The following is a 26,713-nucleotide window of genomic DNA, read 5'->3' as shown; positions in this document are numbered from 1 at the left end:
ATTTGTTACACAGCGATAGAAAACTAATACAGGACAAGAGCAAGAAAAAGTTTTGAAACTGGTAGGTGAGATATAAGCTGCTTCCTTACTTGGGCTTTATAGCTCAGCAGACTCAACAGTGTTCCAAATAACTATTGCAGATACAAATGTTGATGGACCACCTGGGAGTCCCTGATCGGAGAATCATGATGCAGATTCCCAGAATGTGGGATTAAAGTTATGTCTTATTATACAAATAGCATTCACATTTTGAAAAACTGCTATGGGTTTGCTCCTAGGCCCTGGTAGAGACTGAATGCATGATCCGGAACATCAAACAAACATGTGACCTGATATGCCCATTTATGAACTACTTCTTATCTGATCCACCATATCACAAAGTTGGGTATGCATAGAAGCACTCCATTTTCAAGTGGTGTTGGGTAAGGCTTTGTAGTCTCAGAGAGAACAAGAAGTTTCATACATATTTGCTTCAGGGACTTGTGGTACCCGCTCCTACTGCATTGCCCCATCTCTCTCAACCAGAATCTCTTGGTAAGAGATTGACTGGTGGTGACTGACTTGTGAAAAAGCCTCATCTGGATTTACCAATGCTCATCGAAGTCACATGTTAGAGACAGGCTTAACCATCATGTAGACAATATCATCAATTCTGAGTGTATCATTCAGCTTCTCTCCACAGTTCACGGGGAAAAAAAGTACACAGAGTGGAAATGTCATGTACAGGCTCAAAAATACAATATTCCGCTTAACAAGCCTTACCTAACGACTGCCCCTGTTACATTGCCAACCTAAAAAAGCAAAGTTCAAGGCTGAATTCCAAATATGGCCCTATTCTCTAATGTACTAACCAGCCATCTGCAGGCAGGGTAATTATACTGCAATTCTTACACCAGGGAGAGGATACAATTTTGTCTTCATTGTAATACACACTCATTCCAGATATGGATATACCTGCCTGTCCTCAATGCTTCTTCCAGCATCCATTGTCTTATTCATAATTATGATATCCTATACAATGTTATTTCTGTCTGAGGAACTCATTTGTCTGCAAAATAAGTGAGGCAAATGGTCTTCCCAATTCTACCAGGTATCCCATCAACCTGAAATAGCTTTCTTTATAAAATGTCAGAAGTCTGTTGAAGATTCAGTTATGGGGCCAGTAGAAAGAATATTTGCTCTTGTGAGTGTGGGTGCTTTCCTATAGATGCAAAATAAGCTTTGAACATTATTTTGATCACATTAATAAATGGAGCTGTTTCTTCCAAAGTCAGAATAAATGGATCTGGGAACCAAGGAATGGAAGAAAGTGGGGATGTCTCCTTTCACTATGGCCTCTAATAAACCACTCAAATAATTTTCCCTTGTCCCCAGAACTTTAGATGCTGATATCTTAATGCACCTAATTACTGGGAAAGGAATGCTTTCACCAAAAAATTTAACAATGTTTTAACTGAAAGAAAATTGGTACTCTTTTTGGTGAGCATGCTTTATTTTCTCATCTCTGCTGCCTGAATTTCCCTTCTTCTTGTCCATATATCAGGCTATGTTTGTACTACTAATCACATATATAATGATTCTACTGAAACATAAATATGTGTCTATTGACACATAAATATTAGATTCCTCTCTCTTAGATCTTCCTGCAAATTTTTAGGAAAGCATATCTGAGTGTACCTGTTGGGGTCAGATTCTAATCCCTATCTGATCAGCAGAGGCCAGGGTCTCAGTGATCAAGGCCAGAAGCTAAAGAGAAAAGCGGTCATCATTGTCTATGCAGACATTCCAAACTGTGCCTCAACAACCAGGTGGACATGTTCATTATCTTATTACATCCTCATATAAAATGCAACTGAGATATCAGCTGAAGACCTCTGGCCGTTTGAGTTATATGAGTATGACTGACTTAAATCCCCAAGTACATGCTCTGTGAGGGTTCAATTAATTTTACAAGGTATCAATAAAAGTTTATAAAAGGCTTATGTTCTCTATCTCCAGAGTCCCATTTCCATACATGTATCTCTCCTCCATTCCATTTTAGCCCAAATATGAAGCTCAACCACTTATTCAATTTCCATTAAAATTAAGCAAAAGCAAAAACTATTCACATATATCATGCATCATTCTAAGAGTTCAGAATTACAGAAAATGGTCACATCACAGCAAAATGTCCTTAAATCCTACTATAATCTTTCTCTTTTCAGTAACGCCAACATTGGTCTTTCAATTCATGAATCATTGACTCCTCTCTGGTCAGTTTCCACTCAGATACCAGCAAGTCAACACAAACCATCAAATTTTAATCGTGTTGTACAAGTTAACTTTCCTTTAGCTGAATTACTAAAAATACCATCTTCAAATTCAATATATTAATCAAGTTTTATCTTCCCCCAAATAGGAAATCTTCTCTTTAAAAATCTATCAAGTATTAAGTGAATAATGATATGAGTAATCAAATGATAAATTTTTGTTAAAATGATAAATTTTCACATAGTTAAATGATCATGAGATACGGAAATGATTATTCCTGTTTTAAAGAAGATTAACATGAGACCAAGCAATGAAAAATTAGATGACACATTAGGAAGAAATGAATTTTTTAACCCAAGTATTTTTTATTCCAAATTCATGTCCACTACAACAGACTTCTTCTCAGATGTTTATTGATGCCTTGCTACGTACCAAAGACTTTTTATATTATACTTCACTTACTCTTCACAACCACCTTGTAAAGTCAGCAGTCAGGATACTTTAAATTTTGGCATCTAGTCAAGATATACTCTAACTACTATGGTAACTTTTTGAACTTCTGTTTCTCCACCTGTCAAATGAGGCATTTGGACTTAATTAGCTGGATGGCCACTTTTGATTTTAATAGGGGACCATATGATGGTTTCTGTCATTCCTTCTCACTCTATCTGTAATAACAACTTTACTCTGGCTTTATAAAATCAAAAGAACTGTATTTCTAGCATTTATCATTTACGTTAGAGTTAATTTTTCATGCGTATGCCTGTCAGCTATATTCTGGAGGGCAAATAAAATATTTATTTTTACATTCCCAATGGCTATATTTAGTCAGGGCTTAATGAATATTTGTTGAATAACAAATGGATGAATACATATGATCTAACTGTATAATCTAGGACTGTATATGATGGAATGATTCATATCTATTAACTAGGTAGCGTGAAAGGCTGATTTATATTCAGTACAATTCAAGGGAAAAACATTTTCCTTTAGGGGGACAGATTAGAAAGTATAGTATACAAAAAGAAATCCATTTACAATGGTGAAAGTAAGTTCATTTGTGAATGAGGAGTACATTCTTTGTCTTTTGTCTTTTTCCTCTAAGAGAGAGGAATCTAATATTTATGTGTCAGCATTGACCATTCATTGGATTTGTTTTTATGCTGCCCCATAATGCATTTATACACGTGTTTTAGTTATAAGGTAAAGTAGCTTAATTCTATTTTTAAAGATAAAAATAAGAGAATCTGATGTCTGTGAGCATGACAACAGGACTGCCTATAATGAAGTCTGAAAAAACACCACCACTTAAAGTTTTCGTTTTTGCTATTAGTTATCTGTACAATTCATATATACATATATTTTACCACCTTCTGTATGGAAAAAAGGTAAAATTTCATTTATGGAATTTAGATGAAATGTTCAACTAAAATGTTAATTGTATGTTTTTTGTTTGTTTGTTTTGTCTCTACTGTTGTCCAAATATGTCCTGAGCACAAATTATGTTGTTCCATCCTATACAGCAACAGTCACATTCCAGTCTGTTCAAGTCTTTCCAAAGGTGGGTCAATTGATTTTCACATACATGTGCATGAAAGTTTTAAGTGCATGAGCACTTCCTCTTACCAAAAATAAATGAAATGAAATGAAATGAAATGAAATAAAAAGTAAAATGAAACCAGGGTTCATCCTGCTAGCTTTGAGTTTTTAAGCTGTTTTATAATAGAATGTTTTAGATGTAAATGTTATTGGCAATTAGTTTGCTTATTTGCCTTCCTTGTTTTCTTCAATTAGAAGCATTATCTTATAGATAGCATTTCGTGGAGCTAACTGGAAATAAGAAGCGAGGAAATAATTTTACCAGCCAGTGTGATTAGTAGAGATACATAATTGCCTGCCTATTTACTTTGAAGCTGTCATTTAATGAAGTGGTTCTAACTAAAACTCTAATGGAGAAAAATTTTTAACTCCTTTTTAATATTTCCCTATGTCTGGGAATGTAATTTAAAATATATTTGAATGTTGATTGCTTTTATTCTTTCCCATCAGCACATAAAGTTGTTTCTCTGTTTATAGGCAACAAAACAGATAACTTAAGATTTCATACAAAATAAACAGCCAATCATTAGAAAAGAATCATAATAATTCCAACCAAAATGCCAATTCTTAAACAGTTAACCCAATTTAAATGTTTATTTTTCATCCAATGTCCTTCATATATTTATCCCAAAGAAGGTATCAATTCTCATATGTCTTCTGCATAATACCTTATTTATAAAAATATTTAAACAAGTTATTTATTGTAAAATCAAATGGAAATTCATCCACAGAAATTGTACAGTTGACATGTTTAAATGTTCCCATTAAACATATTTATTTAACATTATGCTGAGTGAAAAACACCAATCACAAAAGTTCACCTACTTATGATTCCATTTATAAAAAATTTTTTGATATGACAAAATTTTAAAAATGGAGAACACACTAATAGTTTCCAGGCGACAAGGATGTTGAGGGGAAGAAGGGTAGGTCTGACTATAAAGAGGTAACCTTGATTGTGGTGATGCACTACATCTGCATTTTGATTTCTGTGATGGTTACATGAATCTATAGATGTGAAAAAATCACAAAGAATATATACATATACTGTAGCAGTATCAATTTCCTGTGTTTGATGTACCTTACTTACATAAGATGTAACCATTGGAGAAAATTAGGGGAAGAGGAGATGAGACCTCTGTGTACTATTTTTATAACTTCATGTCAATCTATAATTATTTCAAAATAAAGTTTAAAAAATATATCTATTGAGGTAGATAGGTACTTAAGTCCATGAGCTCTAGAAACAGACTGTCCAGACCAGAATCCTGGCTTTCCCTCTTACTAGCTGGTTTTATCTCTTACCAGCTGTAAGACCTTAAATAGAGCCAGAAAATTAGACTGCAGTTATCCTTCTCAGCAAAATGTAGAAAATAGTCTTCCCTACTTCTTATATAAATAACTTAAAACATCTCCTGGCCTCTAGGAAATGCTATTTAAGTGATTTCTATCATCATCATCATCAAGATTATGCATTTCATGATTCATGGAATCACTGATTTGTCTTGGACTATCAGTTTGTCCGATATAGTCACTGTTTAAGACTGCTATCTCAACCTGTTTATTATTAGCATCCTTTCTTTCCTTTTAAATGTGTCCTATTGGGATTATAAAAGATACAGGCACCTTATTAAAGTCTACTATACTTGGATCCAGTGCACGTTGGTCTCAATCCTTGTTGTATAAACTCTGTCAACAATGGTTGACAAAAACAGTCAACAATAAAAAGTTAGTATCTTGGGACGCCAGGGTGGCTCAGTCGGTTAAGCTTCTGACTCTTGATTTTGGCTCAGGTCATGATCTCAGGGTCATGAGATTGAGCCCCCCCATCACCACTCCATGGGACTCCATGCTGGGCATGGAGACTGCTTAAGACTCTGTCTCTTGGGATGCCTGGGTGGCTCAGCCGGTTAACCATCTGCCTTTGGCTCGGGTCATGATCTATGCTTCCATCCTGAATATAATAGCAGGTATATTTGGAGATCATGATGCTAATGAATGTTACATTCCCATTGTATATATGAAAGAATTTTTTATTGAAGCTGGTTAGTCTATCACAATGTAACCAGGTTCTACTACTTATAATTCACACAATCATCTTCTAGCCATAAAACATCCCAATGTACTCCCCATGGTTAGCTATGTTTTATTAGCACCAGACTATAATAGCCTGTGTAGTGATATCTTTGTCATTGCTTCACATTAAGATATAGCTGAGCGTTACATGAGAGTTTCTGGGAATGGCGTAGTTAAATCTTCCCTGAGAAAATTTACCACATAACAATGCATTGTTTACATTGCATGTAAAAGAATCTTGACAAAAGCATAAAAAGAAAGAAGTAACTTGGTCCCTTTGACTTAAAATAAAATGACATGATTATATTATATAAAATGACTCTTTTTTAAAGTTTATTTATTTATTTATCTCCACACCAAATGTGGGGCTCAAACTCATGACCCTAAGATCAAGAGTTGCGTGCTCTTCCCACTGAGCCAGCCAAGCACCCCACAAAAATGATTTTTAACAGAAACAGGAAAAAAGAAAAGTATATGTGAGTGTATAGGGTGAAAAATGGGTTGTAATCCTATGCCTCCTAAGAAATTTTATTAATAAACTTACATGTTATTTTGGTATAATATTTTTAATTTACAGCTGGACAGAGTGATATTGAGGAATCACTTCCTCAGCATTGAGAACAGTGAGCAAACCATGTAAAAGGTATGGCAAGTGTGAAACTAGGTTCTTCAGCCTGATTTCTTGCAAATGAAGTATCAGAGCTCTCTGGAAACAAAAGTTGAAGACCTGAGTCTTCCCCTCGTTCTACCACTAGTTATACGACCTGAGAAAGTGTTTAAATTTACTGAGTTTCTGTGTGCTCAAGGGCAAATTGGAGAGCGATAATGAGATGGTAAAGTGAAACACTTTGCTAATTGTGAAAATACATGATTTTTGTAAGATGACCAGGTGACTAAAAATGAAACATGGAAGCTCTGGAGAAAGAACTGGCAGTAAACTGTCCAGAAGTCAGGAGATGGAGGTTCGATCACCATTAATTCCTGTTTCCAGAAAAGTAACTTAATCTCTCTGAGACTTTGTTCTCTGTTATAATAATGAAGTGCAGTCCGGTGATCAGTAAGGCTACTGGCAAATCCAAAGTTTTATAAATCACAAATATATAATTGTGACAAATGGAATGAGGCTTCAAGTTTTGGTCATGAGTAAATTACAGGAAACAGTGAAGAGAAGGCTATCAACAAAAACACTGAAATCCCCAAGGGAGACTCAGAAGGAGTGGTTAGGCTAGTGAGAGAGGAAAAACATGTGTTCATAAGTCAGAGAGAAAGAGAATTTGATATTTATTTTGTACCTTGTTTCTGCCAAGCGTATGATACATCCTTTACATGCTGTATCTGATTTCACAAACAAACCATATGGTGCATTGTTCCTATTGCCATTCCACACGTGAGGTGACAGGTCCAGAAAGGGTGTACCTGCAATAACATCCAGGTCCAGTTTCTATTTTATATTGCCCTCCACTGGCTGGGAAATGGATAGAAACAAAATTATAAGTCATTAAAGAGGAACTGGTTGATGGTGACACATACTCAGAAAAGCTTTTGGTAAATAAAACAATGGAGTAGGAGCAGTAACACTGGAGTTGAACTGGGAAGAAGGGAAATAAGGTGCTTGAGTTCAATGGTCAAATCTGCAAGAATTAATTCGGAAAATAGAGGAGGATTAAGCATAGATATATGGGAATTATCGACAACAATGAAAACTTGGCTGTGATGAGAGAATATGAAATACTAGCAGGTATAGTTGGGGGGATATATCAATACGCTCTGGTAAATATTTATCATCAAAAGGAGAGAAACAGAGAGTGGCAGCTGGCCAGACTTGGTATTTTCAAGATGTTCCCAGAAAAATCAAAGGGGAAATAACAAGAGGAAGCACCAAAGTAGTTGGCCATGGATTCCCAGCTGGGTAGGATTCAAGTAAGTGTGTGACAGACTTAGAGGTTACAGAAATACTGAAATGATTTCTGATGCAAAATATTTTACACTGTTGCTACTTCAGCACTATAATCATATGCACTTATTACTTGAACAACCATCTGATACCTTTCACCAACAGTGGCAACACCTTTTTCTTCCCACAACTTTTCACATAACCTATTAGTATTCAGTAACATGTTACAATGACCTACCAGTCAGTGATCCCTCATTTTGCAAGCCCAACCAACAACAAAATGCATGCATTATAAATGGACAAAATATGAGCTCTATTTTTGTCCTTATTAACATTTGAGTTAAGTGAAGACTAATTAAAAAAAACTCTTCCTTCTCTTTCACTACTTTACCAAAAAAAAAAAAAGGAATTTGTCTTTTGCTATGATAATTTATTGTGTGCCTTCCTATAAGGTCCTTAAGAACAACAGGGAATAACTTTATAAGTAACTTTAAAAGGTGAACAATTTTCTGCTTTTCCTTAATTAAAAGGATTTAATTTAAAATTGCCTGTTATTGCTACTACTGAAACTAGGCTCTTTACTTTCTACTTCTGATGGAAAGAACATTCTAACTTCCCTTTCTATTCTTAATCCTTCCAATCTTCCCTCCTCCCCCATATCTGATAAATGCGTAACTTTTACCTTCCTTTCCAAAGCCATCTTGAAAGATGCCACTCTTCAAGCCTCTCCTAACACCCACCCACAGTCATTTCACAAGGAACTAACCATTCTTTATTGTGCCAAAGAGACAGGCACTTTGGTGTTGTTCGTTAAGAAAACAGGGCTGGGCTGGGCTGGGCAGAGCTGCCATGAAACCCTGGCTTTGATATGAACTGAGCCATCTTGGGAAATTCATCATTCTCTCTGGGCTTGGTTTCCTCATTACAGACATTATAGCTATTTCTCTACCCACAGTTCTATGCAGCATCTAATTTGTAGTAATATATATATGCATATATAATAAATTAGACAATATATTAGCACATGTATATATATGACAAATGAACTCTATTCTTTGTTGTCCTTGTTCTCAGAATCTAACACAGTTCTCATAATAATAAGTGTAGGTAATAAGTAGCATTTGAATTAGTAAATGAATAATAACAACAGCAAGAGCTTTCTGCCACTTACTGAGAGCACTGGCCAACAGCATTATGTTAAGCATTTCACGTGCATTCTCACTCAATCTCAATAAACCATTAAATAATATATGTACTATCTTCATTTTCCTTTTGATATTGATGAATTTTAAAAATAGTTTTGAATAGTTTATATAAAATAATATAGTAAAATTGTGAAGGAAAGAAAATTTGAGCCCATGTCAACCTGATTCTAAAACTGAATGAATGAATGAATGAATGAATGAAACAGATGAGTTACTCAGTCAAGTTACTCCCACACATCCACAAGGGAAGAGATACGCAAACCCTCCAATGGCCCCTGAGGTGTGCAAACTCTGCAGCCCATGTCTCTCATGCCCATATTCTAGCAACCAAGAACCTGGGAAGAAGAAATCAATGAATGACTTGTACAGCACATAGCATGGAAGTACAAGGACAAAGTATGTTTCCAGAAGATGGTATTCATGAAACCTGGTGTAAACAGAAAGCAAATCACATTGTATTCTCTTAAAAAAAAAAAAAAAATCCTCCTCAGCTTCTTGAATCTAGTAAACAATTCATTTTTATGTATCTTTAAAAAATAATTTTTAAAAGCCACTTTCACATGATTGCTAAGTTTAAGTTCATCTTTTAAAATGTCTTAAATAATCCCTTATCAGGGGACACCTGGGTGGCTCAGTCGGTTAAGTGTCTGCCTTTGGCTTAGGTCATGATCCCAGGGTCCTGGGATCAAGTCCCATGTAGGGCTCCCTGCTCAGCGGAGAGTCTGCTTCTCCCTCTCCCCCCTGCTCATGCTCTCTCTCTCACTCTCTCTCTCTCTCAAATAAATAAATAAATAAAATCTTAAAAAAAAAATCCCTTATCAGTTTTGTAGATTTATATAATTACACTCACAATGATTTTGAATTTTAAAAATCTTTCATCCCTTCCAATATTGGACAAAGGCCTAGTCTAACTCGGTGTCATTCAATTTCAGCACAACATTATACTGGTTCCTAGAGTTGTTAGGCACATGTTCAGGGTTTTAAGGCTCTCCATGCTGTTTGAGGAGGCGTTAGTCTTCCCAGGTGAGATCTGATGGTCAGCATGCTTTGGAGCAAGCTGTTCTCCTGCAAGGGTGTTTTTACCTTTCCTCTCTATGACATGTTTGTGTTCTCTACCCAGAGCCTGCCGGAGACTGACCACACCTAGTAACCAAGTAACCCATCCAGTTCAGACTATAGAGAGGTTAATTAAATAGGTCCCTCCATACATATGCAAGGACATTCCTTCAAACATACCTATCAACAAATTTTGTATTTTAACCACTCCAGTAACTCCATTAATTCTCTCTAAGTATCCCTGAGTTCTCGTCACAGGGATTTTTAAGTTCCCCTAGATTCCACCTAGATCTGTTTTCCTTTAGATCTTCACAGAACAAACTCCTCCTTCAGGACTCAAAGGCTCCCTCCCCAGGGAGGCCTTATCTGACTGTGGCAATTGTACCCCAGATCCTCCCTATTTCATGACCCTGTGTTAGTTTCTTCACAGTGCTTGGAACTATTTGGAATCGTTATATAATTAATTTACTTCTTTACTTTTTAATACTTTCCCCCAGTAGAATGGAAGCCTCTTGTTCACACCAAGGTAGTGTCTAGGCCATAAATCAGTCAACAAATTTAAAAGAAAAGAGACAAGTTACAATGACTGTAACTGTGTTTCGTTCTGTGTTTCTGAATTCTTGTAGCATGTGGTTGAAATCTCTACTGAACTGTTTACTATTTGGAAATATATATATATAATTCCCCCATTAGACTCTGACCTCAGAAATGGTAATATTTTATTCATTTCATACAACTTATAGGCAATGTCTACTAAAAACTTTTAGTTTCATTAAATAATATTTAAGAAAATATATTCTTAATGGAACTATGTTTTAAGCAGTGCTATGTTTTAAGTCCAATGCTATGATTCATCACCTTTCACTGATCATGTGGTTATCAAGGGGTTTTACCTCTACAGAAGCCTTCTCCTTAGTTCTGTGAACTCACAGTATGTCTGAGATTGTATATGTAAAGCTCAACCTTAATGAGAAACAGTTTCCTCCCTCTCGTAATCTTCTTTAATTCTTTTTTGTTTGTTTGTTTGTTTAAGATTTTATTTATTTATTTGACAGAGAGAGAGACGGCGAGAGAGGGAACACAAGCAGGGGGAGTGGGAGAGGGAGAAGCAGGCTCCCCACTAAGCAGAGAGCCCGACATGGGACTTGATCCCAGGACCCTGGGATCACAACCTGAGCCAAAGGCAGATGCTTAACCGACTGAGCCACCCAGGCGCCCCATAGTTCTTTTGATGGCACTTAAGGAGAGAGCCTAAAATGCATAAAGTGTTTCTGTACTTGACAATCAATGGGAAAGTGATACTAAATAATAATATCTTTAATACTGGTACTTTAACTATTATACGTTCTATGGAAACTCCACAGTGATAGGTTAAACTATAGAGTGAATTTTAGATTACGTACTTTATGGTACAGAAAATGTCTTTCCTAATTCTCTGCACCAAGAGATTCCTTTTGTAGTGTGGGTGCTTTTGGATTCAGGAGGTTAAGAGTGACCTCTGGTGGCAATGGTATTTCTTGTTCACCTTACTGTAAAGGGGAGAAAACTGACTTCAAGGATGTTTCCATATCCTAAGAATGACAAAGCTTATGGTTAAAGAGGATGGATCATAGTCAATTCCATGTAAGTTAAAAAACAATAAACTGTCCAGGGGCCTGGGGACTCAGACATTAGACACAGCTTTCATTCCCAGTGTTTCTCTATTTCTTTGGCGTAAATGTCAACCATGACCTGCTTGAAGCTGTGAATGAGACACTGCTGAACAAAGAGTGGGCAAAGATGTTTACAATCAGCTCTAACCACCTCGTAGGATCTGGCTCCAGCACACCACTGCTTGAAAAAGTTTGCTGAGCCCTCCATAACTTTCCTCCCAACACACCTTTGAGCTAGCCAAACACAAAACAAGGAAAGGCGCTGACAGCAGTGAGTTTTCTGATTCCACTGTAGGCAGAATGATGCCTCCAGGAAAAAGGACTGCCAGATAAAAATACAGGATGCCCTGTTAAATTCTGAACTGCAGATAAGCAACAAATATATTTTTTTATCATTAGTATGTCACAACTATTGCATGGAACATAGTTATACCAAAATATTATGTATTATTTATAAAATTAAAATTTAACTGAACACCCTGTATTTTTATTTGTTAAATCTGGAAATTTTGGATGGGCCATGAGACACAGAATGAAAAATTTATTTAAGGGAAGATGAAATAAATATTGGCCAGAGTTGGCAACCTTCAAATCTTTCCAGTGCTTCACCACCAATGGAGCATCCCAACCAGGGCCCTTAAATGGCCTGCAGATGAGACAAGACATGGATTCCCAGGGTGCTTAGGGAACTGGACAGGGCTGTTGTGACCAGAGACCTTGAGCATTTTCACGGGCCTCTAGGCTTATATATCCCCTGGGATCATACTATGCCTATGTATGCTTGTCACCATGTTATGAAAGTTGGGAAATTATCTTCTACTGTCCTTGCCCGTTCTTCCCCAATCACACTAAGTTCTGTCCTGAGTATCAGGCACTGGGGTGGTCCCAGGCAGAATGCTGACTGAATTCTCTGGCCTGGCAATGTGATGTGGCTTAGTTTGGCCTCGGGGGCCATGGTAAGTCAGCTAGCTGATGGCTGTGATGCTCTATATCACTCTGGTCCTAGACACTGAGGCAGGCAGTGGCACTGCAAACAAGGGACCTCAGACCAGGCCCAAATCTCTGCAGGCTGCTGTAGGAGATGGTGTAGTTTTAGTTACGTTAGAATTCTTTAATCATTTCGAACCTTACTTTACACAGTTAGAGACAAAGACCTGGCCATTGGAGTTTCTGCCCATCTGAAGAAAAGAGAGCACATCTTTTAGATGCTTAGCATCATAAAGGGTAACTCCCAGGCATTGAATTAAGTTTAATGGAAGCCAGACTTGAGAACAATTTAATAGAAATACAAAAGCTGGAGGCCATAAATAAGGACCTAGAATCTCTAACTCTTTACTTGGGTTTAAGAGATTTAGGAAAAGGGGCGCCTGGGTGGCTCAGTTGGTTAAGCATCTGCCTTCGGCTCAGGTCATGATCTCAGGGTCCTGGGATGGAGACCCGCGTCGGGCTCCCTGCTCAGTGGGAAATCTGCTTCTCCCTCTCCCTCTCCCTCTGCCACTTCCCCTGCTTGTGCTCTCTCTCTCAAATAAATAAGTAAAATCTTAAAAAAAAAAGAGAGAGAGAGACTTAGAAAAAAACTGAAAAGAGTTATCAATCAAAATGTTTAGAAAAAATTAGGCTGATGGCAAATGGTAAATGGTCTTTAAATGGTAAATGGTGCAAGACACTTAGAATGCCAAGTACCTGCAACTAAACTGTCCTTCATTATACATCAGAAAAATGAAGTAGAACTTCAGACAACATTAAAAAATGCATTGAATGAAAACTCTAATCTTGAGGAAAGCATAAAGCTGCTTTCACAGGCAGGAGGATGGAAAAGAAGAGCAGGTGAACCTTAAGTGAAATGCAGTGATATAAAACTCTAAAGTGGTATGGAGTAAGTTTGAAAAGTAAAAGATCAAATTACTAGGTGACTGTTTGCTAAAGCTGAGCAATCCTGGTCTTCGAGAAGACAACATGGATTGCAGGAACTTGGAATTCCATAAAACAAATGTACCAGAAACTAGAGACATCTTAGTAGAAGGGTGGAAGAAATGACTTGATGTGCTAGGTTGAATAATGGTGGCCCATAGGTTTCTACGTCCTAATCCCTAGAGCCTTAAAGGCAAAAGGGACTTGATAGATTTGACTAAGTGAAGGATCTTAAAATGGGGAGAGTATCCTGGATTTTCTGGGTGGGCTCAATGCAATCACTAAGGTCCTTACAAGAGGGAGGCAAGAGGGTCAGAGTCAGAAAAGGAAATGATATGATAGAAGCAGATGACAAAGCGATGTGGCCATAAGCCAAGGAACAGAGGCAGCCTCTAAAAGCTGTAAAAGACAAGGAAAGGACTCTGCCCTTAGGGCTTCTAGAGAAAATGCGGCAGCCCTGCTGACACCTAATCTTAGTCCAGTGAAACTGATTTTGGACTTCTGATGTCCATACTGTCAGATAATAAATTTGTGTTGTTTTAAGCCACTAAGTTTGGGGTAATTTGTTATAGCAGCCATAGGAAACAAAGCACTTTCTTAAGAAGTCTTGAAGAAAAAGAAACCAAATGTACACTAAATTAGCTGAAGAAGGTAAAATAATCAATGCACTTAACGATCATCTTAAAACTCTCCAAACTGAGAAAGTTTTGCTGCAATCAGAAAAATCAGTTAGAATGTAAAAAGCAAAAGCCCCAGCAGAAACTTCCTGTCCTCCTTGAACTGAATCAAGAAAAAGAAATGCATGTTCATGAAATATTCAATTTAGAGTGAATTTAACACACACAAAAAGAGGAACGTCTTTCCAAAGCAACTGAAAAGATGAGCCATGCATGTGAAGCATTGGACACATGCAAAATAGAAGCCAAGTCTTTCAGAAGAATTGGAAATAGTCACTGCAAGTATCAGTGTCAGAGAATTTCCCACAAGAGAAACGCTCATGATAACAGGTGGGGAATACTGATGTTTGAGAATAACTTTGATGACTTAAAGAAGAAAAAAGTGGAAACTTTAGACAAAATTTTGTTGAGTTAGAACTGAATGTGGATATTTTGAAAAATATCTTTATGTCTCTGATGTTCTAAATGGGACATGTGGCAGAGTCCCTGGAAGACCACCAGGGAATTCTCTGTATGAACAGGTCCTGAGGAAGGAGGTGCGTGATGCTGTAATGGGGCAGCAATCCAGGGTCCCATGGCTGGTGGGAACCAGATGCCACCCACAGGGGGTCAGGACCCCAGGAGAAAGAGAAACAGCAGCTCCTCAACAAGACAAAGACAGAGATTGTCTTACTGCTCTTGCATGGAAGATACTAAGGATCTTCCTTTGATTTAAAACTCCCATCTGAATGGGTAGTCTGATCTTCCACCTCACCCTACCATCAGAAGCCATTTGTTACAGAAGGGACCCACAGGGAAATTCCTAAGAAGAGATTGCTGGCCTGACCCTCTTCTGGAAAGCAAAAACAAACCTCCCCAGAAATCACCTCCTTTAAGGGACTTCCATGACCCTGGGCATTCTCCACTGGCAACAAATGTTTCTACACCTAGCACTAAATTCAGTTTTCTCTCCATTCAACCTACAAACAGAAATGTTTCAGCTTTTGGGTTGATTCCACCTTCCAATATGCTTACTTAAGAGATCCAAAACCACGATAAGGCACTTTCTTTTCTACTAAATTATTTTGGTTTTTTTTCCTCTTAGTTTTGTTGCTATGAAGTGATTATATATTGATGCAAATGAAAGTTTTATAGAATTGTAAGTCTTAAGATAATGATTTATAACTTTAGATTATAAAAGTAATATATAAAAAGTAAAGATCTAAAGGTAAATTTTATAAGTTAATTAATTCATTTTACTCTACTTCTAGGTAGTATAATTACAATGTTTTTGTTGTTGTCAAGGAGTCTACTAAAATAATCCAGAAATATAGCAAATTTTTTTTTTTTTTGGTCTTCCAAAACAACTTTGAACTTTTTATATTTTGGCATTATTACCATTATTTAAGTGATTATACAATAGCTCAAATAGAAATTTTATAGACTGTAATTCATAGGATAGTGTTTTATAAATGTATATTATAAGATGAGAAACTTAGGAGTAAATGTTTCCATTTTACTTGATTTTTAGATAGTGTAATTACATTACTTTGTTGTTAGTATTTAGGAAGATTCTACTGTTGACCCAGAAAAAAAGCAATTTTTTCTCTTTTAAAGGAGGAATTTCCTCTTCTTTAGTTTCACTATTATAGTTAAGTGATTATACAATTCTTCAAATGAAAGGTGACAAAAATTATAGTCCTTAGAATAGTATTTCATAATTATCATTTATTTAAAAGTGATTTCATGAGTAAACTGTTTCCTTTTCCTCTATTTCTAGATAGTGTTTCAACTGACAGTGTTTAAAAAGTCCACATGTGACATGAACTGTGGTAAGAGCTTTACAGGAACAGCCTCACATTTGGAGGCATTCAAAATGCCAAGCTCATTTTTATATACCAAGGGCTGAATCTGTTCTAGTTATGAGACTAATAGGCTTACAGAAATAAATTTTAGGTTAAAAGAAATACTTGTTCATAGGTGGCATTATGCTTAGCCTAGAACCCCCCAAATTCACTGCAAGGCCCTACTAGTCCCCCAGACCCCTTACTCTGAACTCCCTGGTCTCCTGCCAGTGCCTCAAGAGGACAAGCTCCTCTTCCCTTTTGCTCCCTCTTTTCCTTTTGCCCGAGATGCTTTTCTTCTTATTCTTTGTCTACCTCTTACTCTTTCATGTTTTAAATGGGATGTACTTAGAGAAGCTCTCACTGATTTTCCAATTGAAATTGATTCCTTCTGCTCCTCTTTATCTTCATACACTATACTTTTCTATTTTTCTTGGCTAATATTTAGGACAATGTGCCACTATATAATTATGTATGTGATGATTTGTTAAATGTGCATATCTGCACCCATATCTCCAAAGATTCAATTTATTCGATCTATTTTCTTCATTTACTATTTCCAGTGTTTTAGGGCAGGAGATGGAGGGGGTTCAGGGCATTTGGATGAAACAGTTCTTCCCTGTACACATATATGACACAGGTTTTGCCGTGGTAACAATGATGCATAACAAACCACCTTTCAAATCTCAGGGGCTTATGACAACAAGAATTTACTATTTTCAATGGCAGTTTCTTTGTTTTTGTTTAGTTTTGTTTTTTCTTTACAATCAGTACCCTGGTCTTGGTTACGCTTGAGTTTCAAGTCTGTTCCAGTTAGTTAGATTAGTTTCTTACTCAAACGCCCAGGATAAAGGAGATATTTAGGCACCTTCTTTTCATGGGGGATGTCCCAAGCACAATAGGGCAAGCAAAACATAGCACACTTCTTAAAACCTCCATGTGAACTGGCATACTCTCAAATCTTTCTGTATTCCACTAGTCAAAGCAAGTCATGTGGCCCAAGTCAATGGAGCAGGGAAGTCAACTCTGCCCACTCGTAAAAACCCTAAATGCAGACAACATCTCCTTAGGGGGCTGATAACAGTACACTTCTCACCTTACTCCACCCCTATAAACAACCCTACTCAGTGCCTGACAGATTTATGAAGACCAAATATTTCATGAATGAATTTAACAGACTGTCCTCCAGAATGGTTTTAACAATGTACACCATGGGGGCGCCTGGGTGGCTCAGTCGTTAAGCGTCTACCTTCAGCTCAGGTCATGATCCCAGGGTCCTGGGATCGAATCCCGCATCGGGCTCCCTGCTCGGCAGGGAGCCTGCTTCTCTCTCTCCCACTCCCCCTGCTTGTGTTCCCTCTCTCGCTGTGTCTCTCTCTGTCAAATACATAAATAAAATCTTTAAAAAACAAAACAAAACAAAAAAAAACAATGTACACCATGTTTGTGAATGCTACTAGTATTACTAGCATTGATATAAGGACTTTTTAATATTAACAATCTGATCAGCACAAACAAGTACCTAATTTAATTTGTTTTAAGGGGGGTGTTTTTTTCTTACATATATCAAAATTTCCCTTGAGAATTCTCTGTTCATGTTTTTTGACAATTTTTCTACTAAGTTTCTGTTTTTTTTTTTAGATCTGTGGTATTCTTAGCAAATATAAATTAACCTTTTACAAGGCTGCATTTTAAAATGTTCAGTGATTATTTTGATGTGGAATTGTTTTGTTTTGTTTTGTTTTACATAGTTTTATCTCTTACCGTTTTCTTTGATGGCATGATTAATAAACCGTTTCATGGACAACTTATGTCCCATAAAATGAGCATACTATAATTTATTTAACCAGTTGTTCATTGTAGGTTATTTAAATTGTTTTCATCTTTCTCTTCTTTAAATAATACTGTGATGATCTTTGTATATAACCTTTTTCTAAAGATCCTAGAAAAGGATGGATCAAGTTGACAAATATTTTTAAAGTTCTTCACATATTTTCACAAATTACTATCCAGAGAGGTTGACCTGCTTTTCACTCCCTTACCCACCAGGGTCTTCCATGAGCCATCTACTCCATCTAAACAATAACATTACAGATATTTGGAATTAATTTAATGGCAAATATGTCACCTTATTTTAAAAAGTAATGGACTCTGAAATTTGAAGAGATTCCTTTAAAGGAAAAACAGTTAAAGGATGTTTGGAAACAGAAAGACTAGGAGGCACACATGGCCTGTTCTGTTGAGAAACCAAAGGAAAGGATTTTGGGAGCCAGAGCGAAGAGGAAAAAAGGAAGCGGCACCTTCTCGGGCTGGGCAAGGGAAGCCCCAATGCAGGCTGTGTCTGGCCTCACACCCCACATCCTTCAGAGAACATCCCAGGTCTAGATCTTTGGCCTCACAACCCTCAGTGTCCCACAGAAGGAAGCCCAGCACAGCTGCAGGTGGCTGCCAAGCAATGTGGACAACCATCCCTGATGGTCCTGGCATAGGGTCCTAGGGCTGTGATCCCCACGCAGGTCCCTAGGAGTTCTGGCCACCGAGCCCCTTTAGTAGGAGTACAGAGCAGAGGGATTTCTGGTTCATTTAAGAAGGGGCTGAGCTCTGACCAGGGTCAGGCAAAGCGCCTACCATGCAAACTGAAGTACTCAATCTCAGCGGTGTGTTTCTTTCTCCCAGACTCCCCAGCAGAGGAGCGTGGGTGAGTCAAGGGCCTGCAGGGGGCTCCATTCTGACTCAGACACGCTCTCGTCCACACTCGCCCAGCCCTCCCACGCTCCACCAGGCCTGTCCAGACGCCTCCAGGGTCAGAAGTGGGATTTGAACTTGGGCTTGACATTCAGTCTGTATCAGGACAGGGCATGACAGAGATGACAGCCATTCCTGGGAGGAAAGGAAGAAATTTACCTCCAAGGGCTTCAGGACTGCATTTCAGGAAGCCTCAGGACCCTCACTGACCGTGCTTGCATCTCCTCTCGTTCTCCAAGGGATTGAATTCTTAGTTGTTACTTTCTGTTAAACTGGTATTTATGGAGGGCCCACAGTGCGCTGGGCACAGCACTATAAAGATAGCCACATGCAGAAGAATAAAACTGGACCATTTCCTTACACCATACACAAAAATAGACTCAAAATGAATGAAATACCTAAATGTGAGACAGGAATCCATCAAAATCCTTGAGGACAACACAGGCAGCATCCTCTTCGACCTCAGTCACAGCAACTTCTTCCCAGAAACATCGCCAAAGGCAAGGGAAGCAAGGGCGAAAATGAACTACTGGGACTTCAACAAGATAAAAAGCTTTTGCACAGCAAAGGAAACAGTGAACAAAAACAAAAGACAACTGACAGAATGGGAGAAGATATTTGCAAATGACATATCAGATAAAGGGCTAGTATCCAAAATCTATAAAGAACTTATTAAATTCAACACCCAAAGAACAATTAATCCAATCAAGAAATGGGCAGAAGACATGAATAGACATTTCTGCAAAGAAGATATCCAAATGGCCAAGAGACACATGAAAAAGTGCTCAATATCACTCGCATCAGGGAAATCCAAATCAAAACCTCAATAAGATATCACCTCACACCATTCAGAATGGCTAAAATTAACAAGTCAGGAAATGAAGGACGTTGGCGAGGATGTGGAGAAAGGGGAACTGTCCTACACTGATGGTGGGAATGCAAGCTGGTGAAGCCACTCTGGAAAATAGTATGGAGGTTCCTCAAAAAGTTGAAAATAGAGCTACCATATGACCCAGCAATTGCACTACTTGGTATTTACCCCAAAGATACAAATGTAGTGATCCGAAGGGCACCTGCACCCCAATGTTTATAGCAGCAATGTCCATAATAGCCAAGCTATGGAAAGAGCCCAGATGTCCATCAACAGATGAATGGATAAAGAAGATGTGGTGTATACACACACACACACACACACACACACACACACACACACACACACACACTGGAATATTACGCAGCCATCAAAAATGAAATCTTGCCATTTGCAATGTCGTGGATGGCACTAGAGGGTATTATGCTAAGCGAAATAAGTCAATCAGAAAAAGACAATTATCATATGATCTCACTGATAGGTGGAATTGAAGAAACAAGGCAGAGGATCATAGGGGAAAAGAGGAAGAAATGAAACAAGATAAAACCAGAGAGGGAGAAACCATAAGAGACGCTTAATCTCAGGAAACAAACTGAGGGTTGCTGGAGGGGAGGGGGGTGGGGGGATGGGGTAATTCGGTGATGGGCATTAAGGAGGGTAGGTACTATGGTGAGTGCTGTGAATTGTGTAAGACTGATGAATCATAGACCTGTATCCCTGAAACAAATAATACATTACATGTTAATAATAATAATAATAATAAAAGACTGACAAAGACTAGGGGCCACCTCTGGGAAGGCTCTTCCTTTGTAGTTTCCCTTCTACTCCCCATCCCCCCCACCATCACTCCTTTAGTGGAGAATTCAAACACAGGTGGTGACCAACTAGGAGCAGCCTGGCAAGGCCCAAGCAGGCAGCTTCAGTGATCGGTGGTGTGTTGGGAATGGTCACTGATATTTTTCAAGCACATTAATGAAAAAGAGGAAATTAAACTTCACTATCTGACCTGAGCAACTTCCGTGCTGATTTGGATAATAGTTTTTAAATACTATTTGTATATGGGTACATTATCGACAATGTAATAACTACCAACCCTACACACATTTACACATAATCTGCATTATTAGCACTTACTCCAATAATTTCTTAAGTCTAGACAATCAACAAAACTATAAATCAAGTCCTGATTTGTAGCATTTGCCTATCATTGTGTGTAAATACCCATCATAGCCTGTTTTAATGTGTACAATGTATAGTCACTGAACACAGGTTTGGGAGGAAATTCATAGATGCATATATTCACACAGTATTTGCACCATAAAGATACAATAGACATAAATAACCTCAAGGACATAGAAAACCGGAATCTGTGGTATGATAATTAAGAAGAGATGAAATTCGATATGTTACCTTTCTAGTAAAATGTATTTAAGTGTATGCAATTTAATCTTCAGCTCAAAAATGCCAGTAATTTGAGCAATTGACTCTAGTTAGCTGGTGTGAACTGTCTCCAGCACATAATCCTATCCCAAGAAGAAAGGTATTAGTTTATATTTCCATTTATATCTACATTTACTTAAACTCAAATACAAAATAAATAAATAATAATAACATACACTAACATATAAACATATATACACCTTTGTATGTGTATATATAATATGTATGTATAAGTGTGTGTGCATACATACTTTTAATTAATAGTCATTTATCAAGGACCCACTCTGTGTCAAGAATTGTACATCTCTCGAGGGGCAACTGGGTGGCTCAGTCGGTTAAGCATCGGACTTTTTGTTTCGGCTCAGGTCAAGATCTGGAGGTCATGAGATTGAGCCCCACACTGAGCCCCACATCAGGCTCCTCACTCAGGGGGAAATCTGCTTGAGATTCCCTCTCTCCCTCTGCCTTGCCCCCCCAATCTTGCTCTCTCTCTCTCTCTCTCTCTCTCTCTCAAAATAAATAAATCTTTATAAAAAAGAAATTGTACATCTCTCAGAATCATCATGTAGTACAAATGTTCGCAATCTATGACAAATGGGCCAAATCTAGCTTGCCACCTGTTTTTGCACCGCCAGGGAGCTATGTATGGCTATTGCACACTTACATTATAAAAATAGTTATCCTTCGTGCAAGGATAGTTGCTTGAAGAGTTTAGAGCAGCATCAATAATCAACTGAAGAACAAGGTAAATGATTTCTGAGGTTTTTGTATGAATCAACAGATGCTACTAATAATTCTTGGTCATTTATGTGAGAAGTCAATATAGAGTTTGAAGTGGCTGCAGAATCGTTCTCTAAGAACAATATGCTTGGAACAACTACAAGTGATAGTATTTTTAAAGAAGTTGAGAAATGCTAATTCAGTACAACCTGAAGTAGAATCTGCTAAAATGTATTTCAACTGATGCTGGGAAAAATCAACTGATGTGAAACAGAAAAAGGCAAATTTGGATAAATTTATAAAGCTTGTGAAAATATAAGGTGTTTAAGTCTATATTTATTTATTATTCATCAGCAAGTACTTTCCACACAATATCTGAATCTACTGCATTATCAGCCAACAGCATCACTGTAAATTTCATTCACTCTGGTGGGTAGTTCTGTAATTTTTTTTTTTTGTCAGAAATAGAAGCTGAATATCCTGACTTGTCCTACTACATGGAAGTTTGATGGATTAACACTGGTTAACCATTTTTCAGCTTAAAGATGAGACTGGAATATTTTTCAGCTTAAAGATGAGATTGGAATATTTTTCTCAGTGAGAATTGCGTTGGACAATATTAACGATTACTGAATAGATTTGGAAATTAGCTTTTGCTGCAGACTTGAAAATATTTCTTAATGAATTCAACCTACAATTACAAGGCAAAACTGTGCTTGTAGTGGAACATAAACTATGTCATTTAGTTAATGTTATATGAATCATTAGTAATGTCAAGTTGCTCTATTCATTTATTCCTTTGTCAAAAATAAAAACAAGATTTCCATTTCCACAAATATTTAAAGATTGCATATTTTCCCAGATCAAACTGCAGTTCCAAGAGCATGCTTCCCATCGTAATGAAAATAACAAAGGGAATTTACTTATTTCAAAATCCATTTAACTTCAAAATTGAGAAGCTTCCACCTAAACTTTTGATTGAGAATGATTAATTTGCAATGCAATGACACAATAAGAGACAAATATCAAGAGAAGAATATGATCGAATTCTAACTTGCTTCTAAGGGACAAATATGTGCAATTAAAATCATATGTTAGTGGACTGATATCAGTATTTGGCAGTATCTCTATAGTTGAGAAATCATTTTCAAAGATGAAATCTGTAAAATTTCATTTCAGATCAGCATTAACAAATGAATATTTGCAATCAATTTTTACGACAGGGAAAATTAATTTGAACCTCAGATGAAACGTTATTAAAATAATTCTACAATTATACTAGATTGTTATTCTATTTTGAATTCAATATATAAAAAATACAAAAATGTATTTTTTCTCTTGTTATAAGTGCCTTCATAATATGCTCAATTTTGCTTCTTGGTCAACAAAACCTAAAATATTTACTATCTGTCCTTTATAGAAAAATTTGCTGACCCCTGATCTAATTGAAAACAAAATTAGTAGCCATATGTTGATTCTTCAGAATTTTCTGTGAAGGCACACAGCTTATTTGATTGCTGCACATAATCATGAGTAAAATGTCTTATAAATTTTATGAAGCATCCATTAGAATAGTAATACATAACAGAGATTCTTCAGCCAATACTTATGAATTTGACATTAGATACATAGCCACTTAAAACAGTGAAAGTAAACAATGTTACTTCAAATAAAATATTAATTGATGTAAAATCTATTATTCTTGACATATATTACAGTATTCCTCTGTGCCATATAGAAATACTCTATAAAAATGACCGCTATATTTCTAGCTCACTATCTCCCAATTAAAGTTTAGTAAACAATTCTATGCATTAGTAGGCTGTGCACCAAAATGCAATGTCAATCCAAATCACTGCATTGAGATAAGTTGCTTTCACATTCTCAGTAAAACTGTCTTCAATATACATTCTTGAAACAAAGCCGCTTTGAAAAGGGAACTCCTGTCCAGGATAAAATTATTCTTTTCTTATGGAAAAGAATCTCCTATTTTGCATTCAAAAGCTATTGATAATAAAGGGCTTAATAAGATGATTTATGTGATTGCTGTTTTAGCAAACCAATCTATATATCCCAGGGATTAGCATATACATACTTGCCACAATTGATATTTCCTTTGGCAATCATTCACTTCTTGTTGTACTCAAGAGAACAGGATTTTTTTTTCCTGCAGCAGTTTGCTCCCTTTGTTTGCATTTGATGTGTAGATTATCATGTGGCCAAGTTTTCTAAAACAAATTCTAAATTTTCAATTTTGTACTGCATTTGTTTTCTTGCAGGATTTACTGAACATAGAACATAACACTTCCTACCACGTTAAGTACATACACCATGGACTGAAACTTCCTTAACTATAAGTTTTTCATAACAGAAATAAATTATTTCACTGCTTTGTGAATCCCACACTTAAAAATTGTATATTTTCCTTATCAGTAAGTATATCTATATGCACATCTAGTCTTTAAACTTTAAAAGTCAAATTTAAATCTCAGGTCATTTACATAATACAACATGGACACACACACAGAAACACTATCAGACAAATGAGAAAAGAACACAACTGCCTTTTAGTCATTCATTCCTTAAGATATTTACTAAATATTTACCAAGTGCCCAGCACTGCACTAGATGCTTAATTCAGCCAAATAATAGTTCTTGTACCACCCCATTTTTATTCAGTTATGTACTGATTTTTTTAGGTTTCATTAAGTGGAACCAAATGGGTTATCATTCTTTTAATGAGTGCTTTAAATGTAATAATATATTTAAAATATTTTAATATTATGTATTTCCCCCAACATAGAATAATTATGCTATAAGAAAATGACACTGTTTATCTTTCTTCCCTAAGTTTTATTTCTAGTCATCTTTCAAAATGAGCACATAAAGTTGAATTTTATTCCAGAGACTAATTTCTTGAACTGGCCTTTGCTTTAGCTTGGATTTTGCAGTGTTTTCTTATTCCAGGAAGATGAATATATTTAATATACTTTAAATTGCATCATATTTTATGAGCTCTCAAGGGATCCATTGTTATATGAACCAAACATTATTGCATAATTATTGCTTCAGATATCTCAAATTATGATGACTAATTAAATATACATATAATACATTTATCAGTGAAAAAATTTCACAGGCTCAATTTCTATTCCCTCTTGAAAGTACTTGTATCCACTGCAGAACAAGTTTTAAGGAGTGAGTATCATAGCAATTGAGAATATGATTTAGCATTAATATTTCATAGTGTAATTGAGGTACCTGTTTAACTAGAGAAATGCTAACATCCTCCCATCCTCCAAGTAAGTGTGACTCTTGGTTTCACTAACAAAATGATGTATAAGGCTCAAGGAAGATACTGGCCTGTTTTTGTATATACATCTTATTTATGGTAAAATTTTATTTTATTATTAATTTAGAAGAGTGAAAGGGGTGCCTAGGTGGCTCAGTCAGTTAAGCATCCTACTCTTGGTTTTGGCTCAGGTCCTGATCTCATGGGTCATGGAATCAAGCCCTGAATCAGGCTCTTTGTTCAGTGGGGAGTCTGCTTGAAGATTCTCTCCATCTGCCCCTCCCCTGCTCTCTCTCTCTCTCTCTCTAAAAATAAATAAATAAATCTTTAAAAAAAAAGAGAATAGTGCAATGAAGAGACCCATATTTTTTTTTAAAGAATAAAAATGTATCACTCCTTTCCTTTCTGAAGCCATAAACTATACAACAAATTCCACTAAATTCTAGTTCACTGGATTTCTATAGGCTTAATTCTAAGATGAATTAGAAATCATAGCCAGTCACTTCTGACAAGGGAAAAATTCCCAATGTTATAACTGAACTGTGACCTAAAATAGTTTTCACCAGCTTGTAGTCAGTTGTACTCCACTTAGAATATAAAACAAACAAATAAAAACAGGTAATGAGAAAACATTCATCAGTTACATGGTCTGAGAATGAGAACGATTTACTGATAGATGAGAGCTACTATCCTAATTGCCACTTTAGTACTCTTTTTTTTTTTTTTTAAAGATTTTATTTATTTATTTGAGACAGAGAGCACATGAGAGGGGGAAGGGTCAGAGGGAGAAGCAGGCTCCCTGCCGAGCAGGGAGCCCGATGCGGGACTCGATCCCGGGACTCCAGGATCATGACCTGACCCGAAGGCAGTCGCTTAACCAACTGAGCCACCCAGGCGCCCAGTACTCTTTTTTTAAAATTAGAGTTATTTATTTATTTGAGAGAGAGAGAGTATGAGCAGGAGGGGCAAAGGGCAAGGGACAGAGAATCTCAAGGAGACTCCTTGCTGAGCATGGAACCCAATGCAAGGCTTGATCTCAGGACCCTGAGATCATGACCTGAGCTGAAACCAAGAGTTGGACGCTTAATTGAGCCACCCAGGCACCCCTCTTTCGTACTCTATCTTATCAGAGATTTTCCCTACTTAAAATTTTTATATTTTAGAAATGACAGTGATTTATATTAGTGATTTATTTAAAGCACTTATTTTGGTTCAATTAGTTGCGTACAATGTGCCCAATTCCCTGTTTTGTTTTGTTTTTCGTTTTGCTATGCTACAGACTCATCTTTGAAATACAAAGGTCCAAGAACTATGGCTGCATGGAAGGCAAATACATTGTCCCTCACAAATCTTTTAACAAAGAATTCCAAGGAGAATGCACCTTGAATTCTTTCCTAATCAAAGATGAGTTTAATATCCAAACCACATTGGGATATGGTTGCCATTGGTGATGACCCTGTGATGTCCTGCAGCTCTGTGGTATGTGAAAGGTGCTGTTGATT

The 26,713-nt window shown here is 36.9% G+C and overlaps 2 long non-coding RNA genes across 2 annotated transcripts in view; both read right to left on the bottom strand.

Moving 5' to 3' along the window:
- Positions 1 to 26,713, bottom strand: part of LOC145716192 (uncharacterized) — a 55,839-nt gene that overhangs the window by 19,788 nt on the left and 9,338 nt on the right. The gene's annotated exons all lie outside the window — the stretch shown is intronic.
- On the bottom strand, positions 7,103 to 26,063 carry LOC145716195 (uncharacterized). Its single transcript, XR_014138697.1, has 2 exons — positions 19,287 to 26,063; positions 7,103 to 19,200 (listed from the first exon to the last, which is right to left on the bottom strand). It is a non-coding gene; the product is annotated as an uncharacterized LOC145716195 (long non-coding RNA).

Source organism: Leptonychotes weddellii, chromosome 1 (genome assembly GCF_054177405.1).
Source record: "Leptonychotes weddellii isolate Sample4059 chromosome 1, ASM5417740v2, whole genome shotgun sequence".
Taxonomy (NCBI): Eukaryota; Metazoa; Chordata; class Mammalia; order Carnivora; family Phocidae; genus Leptonychotes; species Leptonychotes weddellii.
The sequence above is the reverse complement of the archived record's forward strand: the minus strand, read 5'-3'. Positions and strand labels throughout refer to the sequence as shown.